Source organism: Lygodium microphyllum, chromosome 19 (genome assembly GCF_053477565.2).
Source record: "Lygodium microphyllum isolate KBCC chromosome 19, Lygodium_microphyllum_v1.1.10, whole genome shotgun sequence".
In the NCBI taxonomy this organism is placed as follows: Eukaryota; Viridiplantae; Streptophyta; class Polypodiopsida; order Schizaeales; family Lygodiaceae; genus Lygodium; species Lygodium microphyllum.
This window is the reverse complement of record NC_141153.1, coordinates 14,602,255-14,624,631: the sequence shown is the minus strand read 5'-3', so window position 1 is coordinate 14,624,631 and position 22,377 is coordinate 14,602,255. Positions and strand designations below refer to the sequence as shown.

Sequence of the window (22,377 nt, the reverse complement as noted above, 5' to 3'; positions counted from 1 at the left end):
CATTCCATATCGAGGGACTTAATGCCAAAGAATGTTTTCCTCTAGCTTGCATCTGGACATCATCGCTCTCATCGTCGCTTATGATTTCTGACTCCGCATCAATAGCGGGTCCAGTAGTCCACTTTTGATACCAATCTAATGGTGTCATCCACATGGGACATCTCCCATTCTCCACCTTTCCATTAAAATGCATGGCTTGTCCCTTGCTTCTAAATGATGATTTGCAGGTAAAAATCATCTATGCTGAAGATAGATATTTTTGTTGAGACTTTTGCTATATGTCAAACTCAACCAATCGCTACACAAAGGAAAAGCTTTATAACCCTTGGTAGATATCCCTGCAAAAACAAAACAAAAAAATTGAACGACCTACTTGAAAAACATCATAAAAGCACATGAGACAATGTGTATACATTGAACCACATACCTAAGCAAAAACCATATCTTGGAAAGTTGTGAATAGTCCATGTTACAATCCCACAAACGACGAATTGTCTTTGACCATTGCTTTTGGACATGTCCACGACATCAATCCCTCTCCATAGATCTTGAAGATCATCAATGAGAGGGGCCAAATAAACATTAAGGTCTTTAACTTGACATTTTTCTAAAGTGTGAGAGCATTAAATGCTCCTTCTTAATACTAAGATAAGGGGGCAGATTATAGTTAATAACTACCATCGGTCAAGTAGACCATTTACTTGATCTCATGGAGAATGGATTCACACCATCCAATCATATGCCCATCTTAATATTGTGTGGTTCTTTTGCAAAATCTAGCCAACATAAATCAATGTGCTCAAATGGAGGACTATCGGATGGAATTCGCATTACTCCATCTTTGCTCTTATGCTCCGCTCCCCAAGACATAAGCTTAGCTATTTTCAAACTTTGAAACATATGCTTTATACGTGGAGCCAAGGGAAAATGGCTTAATACCTTTCTAGGAACCTTACTTTCACCTTCTTTATAATGAGATGTTCAACATTTTGGGCATGTCACATCATCCTTATATTGACCTCTATACAAGATACAGTCATTGGGGCATGCATGTATAGATTTATAGTCAAGTCCAAGACTATTTATCATTTTTTAAACCGCATCATGTGATGCAGGGAGGGCATTGCTTGAAGGTAGGAACTTCTCAAAGAGTAGCTTGTAAGTCAATTACACAAGCTATCAAGCATAGGAAACAATAAAAAGCATAATCACACAACAATGAAATGGAATTAGCTAAAAAAAGTATGTCACATAGTTCAATAGTGCCGTAACAAATACATTACTCCATCCAAATCGATTTCAAAGATTGAGAATAAGTAAGCTTGCACTTAGACATGTCAATTGGCTTCATGTATAGATATGCTTTAGAGCTTCTTCTCAAAGTTATTTCTCATTGTCGGGAATATCATTCACACCATCATTTTGATACCAATCATCAACAAAATCATCCATGCCGTCGTCATCATCAAAGATGCCATCACGTGGATCAAACTCCTTGGAATATTTTTCTTTTAGTCTTGCATACATGTTAGGATCACTCCTACGTAGGATCCTCATGCACTCTACTGACATATGTGATGTGCCATGTGAAGGTTGATTTATGACATCATTAATGTCGTGATCCGGATGTTGCATATTTGAAGGCAAAGAAGACATACATCAATGGCATGCTTTGACCACAAAAGGAGAGAGAGACACACACACAAGCACACACAAATCATTGGCTGCAAGTTTAATAATAATTAGAACCGCACTTTATTGTACATATACAAAGCTTTCAAGGATTGCCCAAAAAGTTTATAACATTATGAGACTGTAGTACAAAAGTCCAAAATTATAGTACGAGGTTCTAGAAAAATATATTGTATACACTAGAGCTCTTAATCCTCATCTATAAAGGGTGCTCATGGAGGCCTATGCCAACCATAGTTAACTAACAATTGATCTCCAGTAGGCAATGATGTAATAGCATTCACAACGATGTATCTTGGTACATCTCTACTCATATGTCCTGGTTCATGACTATTTTCAATCTCTACAAATGTGCAATGGGTTCTTATGCTTCTTCCTCGGCTACTATTGATCAAACCTACTATGTTTCCTTCAGAGTAAGGTCTCCCATGAATATAGAGTCTTTCCCCCTCTACATGGGTGATGCCTCTCTCAGAAAGAGAGGCTGCATTGAGACACAACCCATAAGTATTCATGCTCTGAATGTAGCGAGAAAGCTGATGCCATGGTCCCCACCCATATATAGGTCCACAAAAAGACATAAGAGTGACCTTTGAATGAGGGGGCACATGTAAATCCTATGTAATAAATAGGCCTCGTCTTGCTCCATTGATTGTGGATGGAGCAATCATGTACCGATTTCCCCAAAAGATGAAAACATGTCCATCTAATGGAAGTGATCCCCTTTGCCATCCTCTATATCCTCTTAGATTGTATGTCTGCACTATAGTATGCAAAGTAGGCAATGGATGATCTCCAGGCGTCTCAACCTCTAGACCAGGGGCAAGGTGTTGTCAAGAAACCTCAAACTGCAACTGACCAATGGCATGTCCACGCCGTGTGTGAGGGACATGTGGCCCACCAATACTGTAGTCATCCTCCTCATTAGGTGAGGGTCCCTACATATATAACGTAGTTTACATCACATATATAATTCAATGCTCATTACAAAAACTAACAATGAAAGTAAGAAGGATGAGTCACGTACCATAGTTTCATGTCACTCCTCAAGTCCTAGCGCTCGATCATAAATACCTTACTGCATATGATGTGAATGGCACTCTTGTCATGGCCTCGGATACGTGCCTCGACAATGATCACACCAGCATATCACATGCTCCTCATAGTAAAAATCATCATATGTAGGTCCATGTGCAGCACTGCAACTTTGTCCACCCCAGCCATCACCGGTAGGAGGTGGCAATGTACCCTCTAACCTGTCCTAATCTACTTATCAAGAATCACAAAAATATGAGACATTTATTAAATTATAAATTATAATAAAGAACCATAACACTAGTATAACAATGAAATCTAACAGGTTTTGTGATATCTTATAGTGCTTATTCTGTGAAGAACAAACTCTACACACACACACACACACACACACACAATATTATTTATTTATATATATATATATCTGTGCATGTGTGTGTGCGCATGCAATCCTCCTTTTGTTTGTCTCTACTATATAGTAGCCCCTGTTTTTTTTTTCATACTAGAATAATCATCAATTGATGTTATGGAATTAATTCTTACTTTAGTGTGGCCAAAAAAATAGGAGCTACTATATGGTGGAGACAAACAAAAGGAAGGCCAATTTGTGCATGGAGATGTGGCAGCACTTTTGTAGGGAGAGACGCCTACGATCAACTTTCCTTAGGAGAGGGTATGTGCAATAAATAGCTTACATTTGACATGACCTATATTGTATACACACATTCGTACAAATTTATTAATGATATGAAAATCGTGTGTTTGTCTATTTTGTATAGGGGAAGGATAATGTTACTACACTTAGACATGCATGCTTTGTATATACACATTTGTAGATACTTCTTGATGGTATACATTGAACTTTGTTGGTTTCGTATTTGAATTTGTTTATTGTCGAGATCAATATATATCCAAAATTTATTTATTTGTTGGTAAGTTAACAAGTATATATCCTGCGTTAACAACTTTGTGATTTTCCATGATGGGCTGTAACATCAACAAGTTTGTGGTTTCCATGTTTTCCACCAAGATACCAAATTCAATGTTATACATCAACTCATTCCGAAGTACCTTGTACCCAAGTATCAAGGTAGAGAATTAATTCATTAATTGAGTCTGCTTATTATAATTTTTATTGTTGTATAATGCGTTGAGAAGATGGGTGTCTAGGAGATATTATGGGCTACCAAAAAGATGGGTATCTAGGAGATAAAAAGGTTATGCCCCAAGACATAGAGGACTATTCAAAAGAGTAATGTTTTTGATAACCTTTAATTGCACATGTACTGATGAGTGTTGAGATATTTGCAATCACACCTACTTCAATCCCTTTGTAAGGAGCAGTGAGGACTCTTGACCAGAATCCCATATGCATAGTAGGAGAAAGTACCACCACTCAATTCCTATAAAGCAATTGTACTTGCACTCTTTTTCTAATGCAATGATAGTACTCTTTTCTTTCCAATAAAGTGTCTTGTCACTATCAATACACAAGATTGTGTTTATGAGTCCAAGTCTCAATCTTGGAACCTAATTCACTTGTGTGACAATTTGTCTTTGTCAGGGTCCATGTTTTCATGAGTTTCTTCTTTCTCTTTCAACCTCCATAGCTTCCGCATTTGCCATGCTCTAGATCCCACATATTCTAACATGGTATCAGAGCTCAGCTAAGCATGGTCTAGATATCCTTTCACTTCTCTTAGCTTCTCTTCATCTCAGTCCAACTCATGTTGAGTGCATAACCCTCATTTCTCACTTGAATCTCACAATCACCTTGTGGCAGCCATAGCCGGACAAGACCTACCGCACTTGGAGCTTTCATATCTCATCATAGAGCTCATATATTTGGAAGCTTCCTTCTAGAGAGTTGTGCTATTGCTTAGGGAGAAGATTCCTATCACCTAACACCTTGACATTGGCCACTCCAAAGCCCAGTATTGAAGAAATTTGTGGTCACTACCTAGAATGCACCTGCTATCATTCGTACAATTGCCGCCGTCAGTAGAGTTCGCGATGTCGATGAGCACCATAAGGCATTGATAGCCCTTGAAGTAAGATTTATCATCATATAAAAAGTTTTCAAAATGATCAAGTATAGCCCCTGCAATGTCACAAAAACCAGGATGCCCCCAAAAACCCCAATTGTGACTCCATAGCCAAACATTAGCAAGCTCAAAAATCTCATCATTTTCTCTCTCCTGTCACTTGGAACAACCCATTGTGACTCAGATCTAAAGGTCCCAGCATCAAACCAAGAAGGTGAAGATCTGGATTTGAAAGAACTTGAAGGATTTTGCAGATGATTTGGAAGACTCAAGGAAGAAACATAGTGTCCATTGACACTCATTTAGTGCTCTCCACACTTATGCCTTTTGACACATATCAACCAACTCTTCTGTTGCTTGAATCTAATAATTCTGAAGCTGATTTGCTAATGTTCCCGCAAGTCTAACATGGGCAAAGATTCTCTAACTGCCCATTTCAAAGGTGTTAGGTTTCATACCTGGCAGACCCGCATCAAACTCATCCTGATGAAGAAGGACCTCTGGGCCATTACCACATCGGAAAACAAAATAAGCCTCATGATGCAGACCTTGTTGTCACTTAGCAAAAGAACGATGATAAGGCTCATGCCATTATCAAACTAGAGCTAGATGATAGCTATATCCGCCATGTGGATAACTGTGAGACTTCATAGGATACATGGAAGAGACTTGACACCTTGTTTGGTGCACAGTCTAAATCATCAAAGTATGGTCTCTTGATTGAGTTTTTTAGGTTGGAAATGAAGTCCAACACATCACTTGCCACACATCTAAATTACATGAAAGGACTTCTAACCCAACTTGCAGGAATCAACATTAAAATGGAAGAAGATGTTTGCATCAATGTTCTACTTAAGAGTTAGCCTCCTAAATATAATAATGTATCAACAACTTTAACCAACATGCCAAACCCTGAACTTGTTGATATTGGACGACCTGGTACAATAGTGTGAACACGATACCAAGGCAAACCCATGGAAAAACTTTGTAGATAAATGAACATTGTGTAACTTTCCTACATTGTAGGCTTGCACCATGGATATACGTGGGAAGGAAAGAAAAGCAAAGAATTAACGAGTACTACTTACTCGGTTTAGAATCGAGATCAAGTTAGGCACTAGTATAGAGAGAAAATGACCAAAATCTACAGGAATTTGGGAAGGTTGAAGCAATGGCCAAACCTCCTTGAGGCTACAACATTCAAGCATCACTTTTTAGAGGAGGAAAAGAAGCTAAAAACTAAGGAAGAACCAAGCACCTCTAGAGATGAACATGCATTATATGTTGGCAAAAGGTACAAAGGCAAGAAGGATCAGGTCTTCTCTAGCTTTTGCTGGACACACCAAGAAGTTCTGCCATGCCAGAAAGAGGTCCCAAAAGGCCTATCTAGTTGCAGTCAAAAAAGAAGAAGAAAACAGAGCAAAGGAAGAAGAAGAAGAAGACCACCAGAAGAAGGACAAACCTCATCAGTCCTTCTATTCAGATAGACTTTTTTAGCTTTGTATTTCCTAGCCCTAATGCCTCATACATAAACTTGTAAACTCCTTAGTTGGCCATGTACTATAGCCTCTGTGAGGCCCTTGCTACAGCCTCTGGATGTCCATCATGTTTGTGGTACCCACACTTAGCCCTTTTTGCAACAACCTCTTGAGTTGTGCCATGTTTATGGTGTGCCCACACTTTGCAAGTGTTACTTTCACTAAAGCGTCTACACACTTTGTACTTCTGGTTGTGATTGAGGAGGGGTGTTGAGATATTTGCAATCACACCTACTTCAGTCGCTTTGTAAGGAGCAGTGAGGGCTCTTGACTAGAATCCCACATGCACAGTAGGAGAAAGTACCACCACTCAATTCCTATAAAGCATTGTACTTGCACTCTTTTTCTAATGCAATGATAGTACTCTTTTCTTTCCAATAAAGTGTATTGTCACTATCAATACACAAGATTGTGTCTATGAGTCCAAATCTCAATCTTGGAACCTAATTCACTTGTGTAACAATTTGTATTTGTCAAGGACCATGTTTTCATGAGTTTCTTCTTTCTCTTTCAACCTCCATAGCTTCCGCATCTGCCATGCTCTAGATCTTGCATATTCTAACAATGAGCAAGCACCCTCAATGAGCATGCACACCATTACATTGTACATTGGGGAAACAATTACATTTTAGAAATCTCAAGGTTACAGGCAAGATAGATTGGTGAGAGAGGGTCATGTAGGTAAAAATCGACTATAAGTTAGGGTCTCAATATGTCTCATTATGCATGGCCATTTTACCTCAACACCCAACCATACATACTCACAATCAAAGGGTACCTTTAGTCAACTTAGGGATGATGCCCTAGCCTAAGACCCTTATCAATATCCTGACTTAAGACCCTTCCAAATATCAACATAGGAAATGATCCACCCAATTAAGAGTTTCAAGAACTTTCAAGCGCTTTGACTCCCCACTTATGTTTTCCTTTACCAATTGCAAAGAGTTAAGAAGACCCTAGATGCTTCCTCGGGGAAGTTACTATATGTATATCCTCTACATCACATGCATTCAAGGCCCTAAACTATGTACAGTAGCAATGAGGAAAGCGATGGCTTTTTACATCACTCATGCAATGGCAATCCATTGCTTTATGCCTCGCTATAGGGGGGTCATTGTAGTAGTGTAGCCCTTGCCTATTCGTGAAAGAAAATGGACACATATCACTAAGGATTTTATTATATGACTAACCGTAACCAAGAAAGGATAGAATAGCATATTTATGGTAGTTGATAAGACCCACTTGATTCCCAATAAAACTTAGTATATTGTGTCTGAGATGGCCACTCAACTCATAGAGCATTTTTTTAAATCACATGGGTTACCACAAGTCATAGTGGATGACAAGCATGCTAAGTTTATGTGAGTAAATTTTGGCAAGTGATTTTCACATCTATGGATACCAAGCTTACTCCATCCACTACATACCACCACATACTCATGATTATATAGAGAGGGTCAATAAATGGCTTGAGACCTATCTAAGGCGCTTTTACCATGATGCATAGCATGATTGGGATATGTGGCTCCACTTGGCTTGGTTTGCATACAATAACTCCATCTAGTCTAGCATTGGGATTTCTCCTTTTGAGGCACTATATGGCTATAAGTTCCCTCCTTATTGTCCTATTGCTCAATGACAAGATAAACCCTTAGAGCAAAGAGGAGTTAGAATGCATGCATACCCTTCTTCAACAATGTAAATTGAATCTTTGAAATGGACAAGACTCTACATGAATCTTTATGCTAATGAGAGGAGAAGGCATATGGAATTCAAAGAGGGAGAGCTAGTCCTATACTCTCAAGGATGGTAGCAGTAACATGTTGGCCCATAGATTCTATGGCCCCTATCAGATCATGAAGAGAATTGGTGAGTTAACTTATCAACTAGAACTCCCTCCACCTCATCAATTCACAATGTGCTTCATGTATCTGAGCTAAAGTCCTTCTTTGGCACCTCAATGGACTACGTGGAAGAGTCACATCATGTAGATAAAGAAGGCATCATTTAGTATATCCTTGACGCAATCATTGGGCAACAAGATAAGCATTTGAGATATTGATCCATCAAGGAATACCTCATCAAATGTCAAGGTCTACCTATGGAAGAAGACTCTTGGTAATCATCCACTATTTTAGAGGATTTTTCCCACTTAAGAGAGGCCCCACGAGGTAAAGATTAGTTGGATATGCCCTGTTTTGACCCTAAACTACATATAGGCTATACTCTATTTTTGAACAATTTTGTACATGTAGTAATTATAGCCAAGAGCTTCATATATGGAGTGAAAGTTCTCATAATAAACTTCATTTTGACATGCAATATGACCCATTAGAAGCATTCTATCAAAAGTTATGGAAAGCTTATCTCAACAAGCATGTGGTGGATAGCATGATGTTCGTAGTCTCCATGACCTCATTTAAGATGAATTGGTGGCCGAGTTTGCTTGTGTCCATGCGCAAATTTTTTATATAAAATATACATAGCTTTATGCCCCCATTCTTCTTAGATATGACCTCTCCATCCATCAAACTCCCTCATTGTAATGTTGATCAGAGGTTGATCAGAGTAGCACTTTATGACCCCCACTCCCTAACCACTATCACAAGTCCCTCCGGTGGCTTTCTATTTTGTAGGAAGAAAACTTTTGGGGTCATGATGGAGTGTAAAGAGTGAAACACATGGGGACTAGGGTTTACATACCTAGTCACACTAACCAGGTTATAAAAGATATAAGAGACCCAGTGTAGGGCATCCACATATTGTCAATAACTAACTCTTCACCTTCCTCCTAGATTCCATGGCTTTGTCCCTCTCTTTTTCTCTCTTTTACTAGTCTTTCTCTCTCATATTCTCTCCCCTTGTCTCTCCTTTTCCCTAGATCTTCTTCACTACAACCTTCTATGAAATCTTTGAGAATAGTATTGGATACCAACACTATCACTTTTTGATGTGTATGCTAATTAACCTTTTGAGAATTGTTTTTTTTTTTATTTAGCAACTTGTAGAGATAGGGGAACCGAGGTTTGCATGGTAGGGACTAGAACATTATCTTTGCTTGAGTTATCTAATGTAGCTCTTGTAGGTCCCGCAGCTCTTGCAACTCTGACATCTCTTGAGCTTCTTCTCTTAGGAGCCATGGAAAATATGTTGTTCCTCAGATAGAAGTTTGGTGGACTTGAGAATGGTGGCTAGAGCGGAGGCAATAGAGCCTTCGTGGAGAGTTTCACAATGTGGTGAGAAGTCCTTTGCAAAGAGTAGAGAAAGTATTTTGATTATCACGGAGTGGCCTTTGGGTGTGGGGGGGGATGCCCTTCCATTTCTTTAGCTTCCCTTCATCTTCTCTCACTCAACTTGACCTCTTTCTCTAATCACACCTTCTCTTTCCCCCCCCCCCCTCTCTCTCTCTCTCTCTCTCTCTCTCTCTCTCTCTCTCTCTCTCTCTCTCTCTCTCTCTCTCTCTCTCTCTCTCTCTCTCTCTCTCTCTCTCTCTCTCTCTCTCTCTCTCTCTCTCTCTCTCTCTCTCTCTCTCTCTCTCTCTCTCTCTCTCTCTCTCTCTCTCTCTCTCTCTCTCTCTCTCTCTCTCTCTCTCTCTCTCTCTCTCTGTGTGTGTGTGTGTGTGTGTCTTCCCATTCACATTGCTAGATGGTTAGGGGTAGTTTTTCATGGCCACCACATTTGCAGCTGAGGATAGGAAGAAGCTTTGAGTCAAGGTCATCTTCATCATGGTAATAATGATGATCATCATCAATGTGGAGGGGAGAAGGATGGTTGCAATTAGTCAGAAGTAGCTCAAGAGTAAGTGAAAGGTAAGTTTCTATATTTACATTACTTAAATTTTCAAACGTTTTAATTTTTCTCATTCTTAACCATTACTATTAACTATGAGCCTTGTTCTTATGCAAGGGCCGGAATGAAAACATTTTAAGGGTCTAGGATTCTTGTATGGGATAGAGCTTTGAGATATCAATTTTTGTGTTTTTGTGAAGGATAAACTCCAAAGTACATGGGGTATTGAAGAGAAAACTCACTATTTCTTTTAAAAGTTTCAGGTATACACAATGCAAAAGGAAAATGCCCTTAGGAATCCAAGACGTTACACTCAGTCAAGTACTTCCATGATACCTCTATAGGTACCATCTTTGGACAACTCCTTTTATGATTTGTTTTTGGATGCTTATCATTCATTGCATGTTATCATGTCATCTCTCTACTCCATGGATACTTATCATTCACCCTTCCACATATTTATCCACCCAATACTTACTACCTATCACTTTTGTAAAAATTCAATTACTAATCAACCCAATGTTCCCTTGGGTCCCTTCTTATCAAATATCCATAAGCTAATCACATTTGGGTCATATATGTATCTCCTATTGTGGATGCACATTTGAAAACCTTCAAATCACTTTATATCTCCTCTCACACTCTCATAAGTTTCACTCTACTTAGAGCTTCTCCTTTACTACCCCTACCTCAAGAAACCCCATCAAATTTTGTTTGATGATGGTTCTGACTCACATTTTTCTTTCATGATGGAGCATCTATCTAGAGTTGGAATATCTCCAAAATACCTCATCATTGACACCCTATCATTTTGAAATTTGCACAGAGTGATCTAGTAGAGATGAAGAAGTGGAGGGAGGTGATTAGTATCTTCTGCTTGAGTGGAGGTGATACAATGGAGGTAACACAATATGGGTAATATTTATGACTAGAGGTGAAGTTCATCTTTTGATATACTGGAGATTATGCCATGGAGAATATGTGGTGGAATAGAGGTGATGTAGCAAATTTGAAGCAATGTAGCTGATGATCGCATTTTTCACTACAAGTGATTAGGCCCATAAGCAACCATATTGACACTATTTTTAAACTACAAAAAGAACTTAGAAGAATGTGTAAAATCATGTAAGTTATCATATCAAGAAGCCTATCTTGATATCCAAGGAAGGGTTAAGGATTTAACAATGTAGTTTATTATCACATGTGAGACCCACCATTGGCTTAAACCTACCCAATGATAGGCCTCGAAAAAGTAAAGTATGCTTAATCCACCATCACTATTTGCAAGAATTTTAAGATGTGTCAAATCATATTTCCAAACCTGCTAATGATGGCAGTGCCAAATTATGAGTCTATATAGACTATATGCTTATCAAGGTCAAGCTTCCAAGTGTACCCCAAGCTACAAAATAGAAGGAGATGAACATCATATGGAAGATAATCCCATAAATGTTTAAACTTCACGTTCTCCATATAACAATCCTCTTTTATATAAAATTAACTCATGAAGTTGCATGTTGTAATAAATAAATGAGTTCAATATGTATGTATATAATACCCTCAACTATGAACATAAGAATCAGTGTATCAAGAGTAATTGATATGCATCACAAGAGTGGGCTACAGTAATTTTTACCAGCCTTCAAATATTTCACATTCATGATTAATCATTGTGACAATTAGATGAGACAAGTATCATATGATAGACATTCATAACAACCATAATAATTAGTAGGTCATACTCATGTTAAGGGGGGATCAAGTATATCATTCAATTTTAAAAGTGAGTATGCCAACAAGCCTAATAGTAGGCATACTAAGATCCTAAAGGGAGACAAAACCCAATTAGCAAAGTTTTGTCCATCTCAGAAGAAAAAGGTAAGCACACAATGGTGATTAAGGTTATCAACAAGGATATGAGAAAACCAAATTAACATGAACAAGAAACAAGAATCAAACCAAACCAAACTTAGAGCAATTGTACTCCAAAATTATTTGCAATAAAAAAGACACTTTTTTAATCCTGAAACCATTATTTGAGAGTCTCTCTCAAGGTATTAATACTCCAATAACTCAATGGTGTATAGATTAGATAGTTAAACACCTTGACTTGGGTGATAACCACTTAAGCACTTGATATTTTACCTTAGATTAGTGGGGAAGCTTCCACATATTGAAAAGATCATTGCAAGAAGTCATAAAAATTAGAATAAGAGCCACTTAATGTTGATGGCCTTCTAAGGATGAATGTCTTTTAGATATCCTTTTATCAAGTGGATGACCTTGCTTATTAATCAAGAGTACCTTACTTGCATAGGGATATTATACCATCCATGGCCTGTGGAGAGAGACCATGCATTCCATTGATTAAGCACCTTCAAAGTATTACTACCAATAGTATTTTGAGGGGTCGTAGCTCTTGCTAATGCTCTCTTTAAAAATCAAGCTACCATACAATTGCCTTGTGTGAACACCCTATAGTGGCACTATTGTGCCATTGAGAAGATCCTACACTAGCTCATAAATAAAATTTGTACCTTAGTTGATTGAACCTTAGGCCACTTAAGGAGGAAGTTGAGACCCCTAACACATCATTTAGGGACACATCCTAACCTTTTAATCATGGGACACCCTAGGAGTCTTTAGTGTCCTTACATATTCATTGTCTCAAGCTTTACTTATGAAATAGGTGGAAATTTTACTTCCAATGTGGAGATCCTAACATTTGACCTTAAAGAACACAAGACCCACACACATTAGGATCCTTAGAAGCATGACTATGCCAGACATTGAAGTATATTATCACCACATTAAGAGTGGAGTCACCAAAGGACACACATCTTAAGGGTTACCCACAACTTTTTCAATGAAGTCAACCTGAGGCTCCCTTGACTTAAAACCAACTCTTAGGGTTTTTCCTTAGGATCAAGGTGAATCAACCCAATCTTTTGTCATATAATCTAGAGTGGCACATCTCATAGCTAATTTTCATCTAGGGTGAGATGCACCAACTTGCATGACCCTTAGGTATTGCAACACTTTCCTCGAGTTTAGGATTGCTATGTTATATATATGTATTGCATTGTTAATTGTTCCCTTACCAGAGATAATGGCTAAAGGCCTTCCATTAGTGCATAAGTGGTTAAGCTATGCTGCTAATGGATATTAGATGTATATATCTTTCTCCTAGATGATTTCTCATATGTTTTTATCACAATGTATGAAAGTATGAATTTCAATTCCAAAATACTAATAGTTGATGTGATGGTAGCTATTGTCCAATCAAAGAGAGCTCTCAAATGTGGATAATCATAATGTTTTACACCTTGATTGATGCACAATTATTATGACTAGTTCTCTAGATGTCAAAAAATGTGTTGTCATCCTTAACTATGTGATATGCTATGGAAAGTGATTTCACAACCAACAATTGTGGTGATGAAAACATGCAATCAAGGTGATCATGAAGCACTCCTACTTGTAGAATGAAGAATCACAATACATGTGGATGAATGCAATCATGGATTATCCCAACCTTGAAGCATGTACTAATGATTTGAAGCCACTTTTCTACCACATTTGATGTCAAAAAGAAGAAAAAGTTTTAAGTGTTCAACAACTCCCAAATCATGTGTAGTAGTATTTATGATCTAACCAAAGTATGTCATAGATTACAACATCTAAGAAAGTAAGGAGAAGATTGGATAAATTTAATATATTTATCTTAACATAAGATTCTAGATGAATTTTTTTACAATTTTGTATGTATTTTAAGAAAAAAGGAGATCTTAAACTATCTTACTCTATACTATTTTGTTCATTAAGCTATTTGAGGTGTCTCCTCTATAAACCTAGAGGATACCTCTAGTTATCAACCAAATTGAGTCCATATATATCATAGTGTAGTCTCCCCTCAAGAAACATCAGACTTAGTAGAACATGGAAATTCCAATTCTACTTTATAGGGGAAGTGTGGACAACCAATAGCAATCTAATGTCCACCTAAGAAATGTCACTTTGCAATCAATAAAAAATGAGAGTAGCACTAACACCACACTTGTTTTAATGAGAGTGAGAAATGAAGGGGGAGTAGAGCATCAACCCCTTTGCTCAAGAGGTATAATCTCAAATCAACTCTCTAAAATAGTGTTAAGCTTGATAATTATCCTACCAAATTTGGAGAAACTTTTTATCAACTCTATCTAGTATTTTAAAAAAGTTACTTGACTTATTAGGTCTTCCTAGCCACATGCAATTTGTCATTAGAAGAAAGGCCTCCCAATATGGAGAAAATTTAGACTGAAATAGAAGGAAAAATGGCTCCAAGAACAATGCTTTGATACAACTTGTCAAGAAGTGAATTGGAGAGAAAGAATGAGGAGAGATAAGACTATAAAAGAGAGAGAAGTGTAGAAGAGAGAGAATGAGAGTGATGAGGAGAGAGAAAGACTAGAATAGGTGGAGGAAAGAGAAAGAAGCCATTGAAGTTGAGAGCAAGGTGAAGAAGAGAAGGACAGTAATATATTAATGTGTCAAAAGATGAGAAAAATTACATGTCCCATCCTTTTATACCAATGTCAATGTGACATGGCATCAATACTATTTACACACTAAATCCTTATTCTTCCTAGCTTCTTACAAAGTGTGGATAGTCCCTACAAAAGCCTACTTTGCAAGTTACAAATGAATGGGTATTAGTAAGAAATTTGTTCAAGAGGAGATAATGTGAATGGAGTTAAGAATATCAAGCCTCTAACCTTTATAGTTAGAGAATAAGAACAAAAAAGAGTATTGTTGTGGAGTGGGGCCACCTTAAAATGATGTGATTTCTGGAGGGTGGCAGGATGTATTGACAAGCAACGATTTGTCTAGCAATGTCTTCAAGTAGGAAGCAATGAAGTTGGAGCTTCAAGCTCTTTGTCTTTGATTCAGAGAGAGCAGACCCCTAGCTTGTTAAGCAAGCAACCCTTGATCTTTCGAAAGAAGGAAGCCCCGACTTATGCTTTCAAGCTGTTCCCAAGTTGTCTAGGAAAGAAGGTCTTGAGCTTAGACTCCAGCAACCCCTTGTGCAAGCCCCTTACTTGCAAGTAATGACAGCAAGAGCTCAACCTTTCAATGACTACAAAACTCTCATTCTTAATAATATAAGCCTTCTAAATTAATTGATATGATAATGACCAATTGATGGATATATCTCAATACCTTTCTTTAATGGCAGTCTCTTTGAACTCAAATAGACTTCACACCCTTGTAAGCTTCAAACCAAGGTTTAGCCTTCTTGAGCAGCACCTCCTTGTCTTGAGCTATATGAGCCTTGAACCTCTCAAGCTCCTTCACCTCCTATGTAGCAATGTATGTGGGTCTCTTCCTCACAGCCTCAAGGAAAGAGGCTCTTGTACCATTCCAAGAAACATGATAGAGCATACAAAAGATAGGGGATTAAGGAGGGAAGAATAATAACATAAATGAGACCACAATGAAATGGAGAAAACTTGATGATTCATGGTTGAGTAAGTATATCCATTTATAGCATTGTAGCTTGGACACACATCTCACACTTTGCTTATGGGATTCGATTAAATGTGCCTCTAGTACAATACATACATCTTAAAAAGTGAATGGGAAGCAAAAAGATGCCTTTTTTGGAGATGGATCCTTAATAGTGGGTGTAGCATTGTATTGGTTTAAGAACATAAGATACATGCTCAAAGTGTTAGTTATTTCTCTCATGGTGAGTATAAAGGGCTTGTTAGTGGAGGAATCGAAGGTGGGTAGTTAGAATGTATTGATCAAATTAAGGAAAAATAGGAACCTAGATTAAAGTTCAACTCAAGGTGAATGTCGCACACCAACTCAAAGTTGTGCTAATTCTAGGCAACGATAGATGAGTTAATAATTAGCTTTGAGTAAATTTAATTGTTACAACTATTTAAAAATACTACTTAATATTTCTCTATTTTTCCTCTTTAAATTATGCAAGTAGTCATACACATGGTTACATTACTGAAAGGAAGGAACTCAAAATAGAGAAAAAAAGACATGTAGAGTTGATTTTTCTCATAAATTATATTAGATGTAAATTGATTAAATGAGAAGGAATAAAATTATAAAGTTTAGTTTAGAATCATAATTTCTTTTAAGAAATGTAACATGGTAATAAGAAGGGTAGTTTCTATGCACATGTCTAAAAAAGTTTTAAAATATTATTTTTATGATTATGGTTTCTTTTTTATTTTGAATGTGGTACATCAACTTATCTTATAAATCCATGCTTGTGATAGCAAGAGCAAGTAAGGGATATGGTGGTCTATGGTATTAAAATCCCCACATCAATGCACTTTAACATCTTGCAAGATGCTTAAAAACTCACATGAGGGTGAAGGTCCTATGCTCTCGTGGGATGTAGGCATTTTTGCTTTTTGGATTACTTGATCACCTAGTAGGGCCAAGGGCTAAGTGTTAAGTGCCCCTATTTTGTAGCTTGAATCTAGGGACTTAGGGAATATTAGTGGGACTCTGAGGCAATATGTTCCTTGTTGTCCATAGGAGTGTTATCATATAAAACATAACCTTGCAAGGTTGGAAGATCCCATCCTAGGTGGGACACTTGTCTTCTCTTGTGGAGAGACAGGTTCTATATCGTTCTATAAGTTATAGTTTTGTATATCTTGATAATGATCAATGTATAGTTTTTTTTGGAAGTGTTTGCTATGTGCTAAAGGATGTGCTAATGAATTTTGTGTAATGAAATAATAAAAGAAACCCAGTTTTATATATCAAAACCAAATTCAGACAAGTACTACAAGTACTTAACATAGGCAGTGACTACTAGAGGTTTGCAAGTCATCTACAATTAGAAAGAGACTATATTTGGAGATCTTCAAGGTCAGATAGGCTAAAATAGCATGTCTTCATCAAATTTCCATGCAATTCGGAGGTAACTAGGTCAAATGAGAGTTAACCAAGCTTAGTTGGGAGTTAAACTGTGAGGTTGCTTTTCAAGAGAGGCTTCTCTTTCCTCTTTCTTCAAGCTTTGGTTAAGCTTCCATGGAGTTTTTAGCAAAGATCTCCTCCTTCACTGATCTTTGCTCCTCTTCAACAATGGCATGCATAATGGCCTTCTAGGCATCAAATCTAGCATGTACAATACCATTTTCATGATTGTGTGGACAGCCACATGTGCATGAGAGCAACCCAAAATTTGCGCTAATTTTTCAACCTTGTTCTTCAACAAATCTTGAGCATTGATGCTTCTAAATGATCACTGGCATTGTTCTTCAGTACATCTTTAGCACTAATGCTTCTAAATGATCATTGACATTGCTTACTTCAACTCTTTGATGTCTGGACTCTCAAATGAAGCTCTATTCTTCATCCTTTCACTCTCTTCAAACCCTAGATAAACAGTCCATGGGTAGCCATGAAAGCTTCAGTCCAAGCTTTCAATTCTCATCAATTTCTTGAAGATTCTTCATCAGTTCAGCCCGTGGGATCATTTCAGTAACGATTCTTGAATAAATTGCAAGGATTAAGCACGATTGTGGTCAAAGATTGAAGCTCAAGAGCTTCCATGGAGCCAACATTTGGGGGAAATGGGTTTAATGCTTCAATCTTAAGCATCTGAAGATTCAAGATTGCTCCCAATAATTAAATATACAAGCCTTGAATATTATTTTAGTAACATTGGACCATCGGAGGCTTCATCAAGAATTTGGGGATTAATCAAGTCATCATCAACCATGTCAAAGGTACTCTTCTTTAATCTCTCTCATTAATCCATTTACTGAGCTTAATCCATTTGATTGAGAGATTAAAGAATTGAATAAATTCCATCAAATCTCAGTCAACCATTTTTTGAATCAATCCATTTATATGATGCAATGTTTGTTTGATGCATATTGGTTCTAATCAGTGAATTGGAAGCTTCAAACTAAAATTTCCAGCCTTTCATTTAATCTGATTGATTAAGCCTATTGATTGATAAGTTTGCTCACTCTAATCCATTGATTCGTTGATTTATTTTATCCAAGCTTGAAATATTTTAAAGGGTAAGTACTAGCAATCATTTGTAAGAGCCGCGACCCGAGGGGAACTTAGCCCACCTCTCGGTGATTCCAAGCCCATGTAGGGAGCGTGTCCTACCATTTTATCCCTCACACAGGTATAGTGATTGGAGAATTGAAGATTCAAGTGCCTTCAAAGACTCAAGTATCTTCAGGAGCAAAATAGGGCAAAACATGGACTTTACAGGACACTCCATGGTATTTATAGATTCTTACAAGTACCAAATTCATTACTGAAGTACAGGTGCAGATACTATAGGGTGCCCATAGGTCCTATTTAGCCTCCTATAGGGTTTGGTAGCCATTTGGAATCACTATTTTACCTTACAAGTGAAAACATGGCAATCACAGGTTGAAACAGGGTGCAAGCCTGGATAGTTCAGACTCAAAGAATGAATTGCATAATTTTTTGTCATAAATCTATTATAGCATGCTATATCTCGTCTTAAAATGGCATTGTTGGCTTTGATTTGAATTTAAAAAAATTGGAATCAAAGCTTCCTAGCTCAAGTTATAGCCATTTTTTTGACAAGGGTATTGCAGGACTACACTATTATGGCAGGGCATAAAGGCAAAAATAAAATGACTATGGATTTCTCACAGTTGTATATAGCATTTATCTTTGATGGATAGCTCATTCATTTACAACGAATTCCTAGTAGATCGGATTTTCAGCGTATCACCATTCAACAACTCAAAAAGGAGTACAAGAGGCGCTCACACAGATACTTGTTTTGCACTTGAATAAAGAAATTGAAGATCAATCCATATATTCAGTAAGTCACCCAGCTTTGAAAGCTCTTGTTGAGGAGTACATGGACTTGTTTGAGGTGTCTAATTCATTGCCTCCCAAGAGAGTAGTGGATCACTCCATTGATTTTGTAATATTTCCACGTAATAAAAGTTAGTTGGTTACTTAGAAAGTTAGTTAGTCAATTAATAAGTTAGTAAGATTACTAACTAAAGACTAACTAAGGTAAAAACTGACTAGCATTAATAGCTAATAATTTTCATTCAATTAAAAATATATTTTTAAAAATCGAGAGTCATAAATCTGTCATTTTTCTTGGATTGATAAGGACCGTAGCCACCCTTCATGAAAAGTACAATGTGAACGAGACTTATGAGCCATATTAATCACTAGTATTAATGTGTATAGTTTGAATGGTCCAAAAATATTAGATTCTTGGGAGGGGGAGGAACTATTATATTTTAGATATTATCCTAAAAATATAGAACTAAAAGTCATTTAAAATAAAAGACAAGTGATGTTCTAGTTAGTTTTGGAGATTTTATAAAAAGAGAAATAAAGAAAAGTGACTAGCAAAATCACGCACGTCGGGATCACAGTCTACATGCAATAAACAACACTTCGAACATAGAAAAGAAGAAGGAGTGAACTACGAGCTTTCTTAGCAAGTGTCTTGGAATTTAACCCCCCTTTTGGACCCAATGCAACCATCAGATTTATGATCTAAGCATCAGATCATTGAGTCTTCTAAGAGCCCCTCCACTCTTGTTCTCAGACATATCCCCTCCTCTCTAATTCATTATAAATATGAGGCATGGGGAGGCACAAGGGAGCATAAGGAGACCCCAAAAGGCTGCAAGAGAGAGACAGAGAGAGAGTATACCCCTCCAAGAGATTGTGAGAGAGAGCTTGAGAGAGAGAGAGAGAGAGAGAGAGAGAGAGAGAGAGAGAGAGAAGAGTTACCATGAGAGGCTGCACAATTTCCCTCTATCTCAATCCTCGATTTAACCATCTTCTCTTTCGCTCTCCCATCTCGAATCTATTCCACCTTCTTAATCTCTTGAGTCTACTTGCAGACAATGGCCTCCAAGCGAAGAATGTTGCGTGCGGATGACAATTCTACAACCTACAACAGAGCTTCGGCCAAAGGCATCACTATGAATCCAAGCATGGTACTGGTCGTAAGTAATGTATTTTTCTTCAATGATAAATGCTTGTTTTAATGCTCGCAAGAGATGCATTAGGCTTCGTACCTTGTGGTGCTAGAATAGGTCATTGAAAAGGATAAATCCCATCTCAAATATTCAAAGATGAAGTTTGTGAAGTGCTTGTATGAAAGGGAGTTAAATTGCACCTAGTTGCTATGTATTGAATCCATGCATAACATAAGCAACATATGGGACACTAAAGTATTGAGCATTGATGAGTCTTTGATTAATCTTTACCAAGGATAATATTGTTTAAAGTTCTCAAATGCATATACATGGTACATACATGGGAGAGATTATGTAAACTTTACATCGATGACATGCAACTCCTTGCCTTAGGAAAAAGGAAGATAAAGCAAAGAAAAAATGTTACATAGTAGGGAAATGCTAAAAGATAATTGTCACTTAGAGAAGATGCATAAATGCTCTTGCTAGATTGATTAATTTGCATTGAAATGATAGGACTTACGTCATGTATAGTATTGGAACCTTTAGCATATGCCTTAGGCTAAAGGAGGGAATATTAAGTAAATTCTACTCTTTGGCCCCAAGGGGGAGAGCGAATATGTGATGGAATTATTGTCGCGTCTATTATTATATTGTTTGGAAAAAATACAATTAGTTTTATTGGTTGATTGAACAACACCCTAAGTGTTTTTCTTTCAATCAAGGGATTGTTGCATTGTGATTTGGATAAATATTCCAAGGCTTGTGTTGATGGCAAATGCATGGCAAGGGTCTGTAATGACAAGTTGCCATGGGAATAAAGGAATGTTTTTCTAGAATATGATATTAGGGCTGATTGCTTTGATTGTGCTTGAATTTTAATTGGATTAATTAAGGAAGGATATTTTGCACATGTGGATCATCTCCAAGATCACATCGCGGATTATCCCGAGAGGGCACTGCTCGATTCACAGGCCAATGGTCAGGTGGTGAAAAGGCCAACCACGGAAATGACATCTCACTCCTAGACCACTTGTGGGTCAGATGGAGCTCGAGACATCCCTTGCTATCCAGAATGGAGTTGGAGATCCCCGTGAGCCCAACGTTTGGGACGCTGGAAGATCCTATTCTAGAAAAAGAATGGGAATTTTGGTGCCATGAGATTTAGACTAGGTACTTGTGTTGGACAAAAGGGATACATAATTCTCTTGTATGGGCACGAGACAAAGATTAACTTAAAGATAAGTTAAGGAACTTGTTTGATGAAAGGACTGCTTGTTTTGTTTTTTTGTATGTGTTGTAAATTACATGAACGAACTCTGTGCCCTAAAAGGCTTAATTAATGAAGCTGATTTTAAATGTCGCACATAAATGTGGTAGGACCTAATTAGACAACTAAAGCTATCGAGGAAAGTGCGGTGGACGTGACTTGGGTCCTACGGAAGGGTGGTCCCGGTTAGCTAGGAACTTTTCTCAAAACACGTAACAACGAAACTGTGAAGACCTAGAGTCAGTAGAGTTAGAATCCTGATTTATGTTGTTTTAGGGGAGCGGAATGGGACTATGCCTTATGAGCAGAGAGGTTGATCTTCGCATCCCTCTCGTTTTCCGTTCTCCATGAACCAACTGCAGCATAAATCCACTTCGGCTCTATTGTTCCTACGCAAAGTGGTTCATCGGGATCTCGATGCTAGCTACTTCCTAGAGACTTCGCTGATAGGAAAGAAACCCTGACTTCAAGTTGGTCCTAAGTGGGAACGGCCGGATACTTCTACTTCGGGGCAGAATCGGAAAGACCTAGATTGCAAACTCTATGACATTCCTTGCGAGTGTCAGGTGGCGCTTTCTAGACTCCCCTCCCGATGGGCTGCTAAGATGTGTCCCACAAATGGACAAGCAGACATGTTATAGTTAGTATCAGAGCGAAACTTCATGATGATACATGATTGATTAATGTTCGGTTCATAGACATATCCTAAACAAAAATAACCTGAGTGGAATGGCTTGATTTTCAGGCACCTTCTGCACCCACAAATGTTGACATGCAAGAGAAGAAATTTCTTCTCAAGCAAATTAAGGCACCCGAGTGTGATGGAGAAGGGTTAGACATCGCAGCAGAAGCAGAGATATGGATTGAGATGATGGATGAATATTTCTCTGCTTCGGAAACTACCTCCATGAATCAAGCAATGATTGGAAAACTGAAGTTAGTTGGCTAGGCTCGGTTATGATGGAAGCAATGGTGCAAAGATCAAGGTATTTCTCAAGCCGCTGTTACGTGGACTCAATTGAAAGATGATGTACACGGAC

The 22,377-nt window shown here is 37.8% G+C and overlaps 1 pseudogene; it reads right to left on the bottom strand.

Moving 5' to 3' along the window:
• Positions 1-1,880: 1,880 nt before the first annotated feature.
• The window catches only part of LOC148019589 (uncharacterized), a 47,229-nt pseudogene continuing 26,732 nt past the window's right edge, over positions 1,881-22,377 (bottom strand).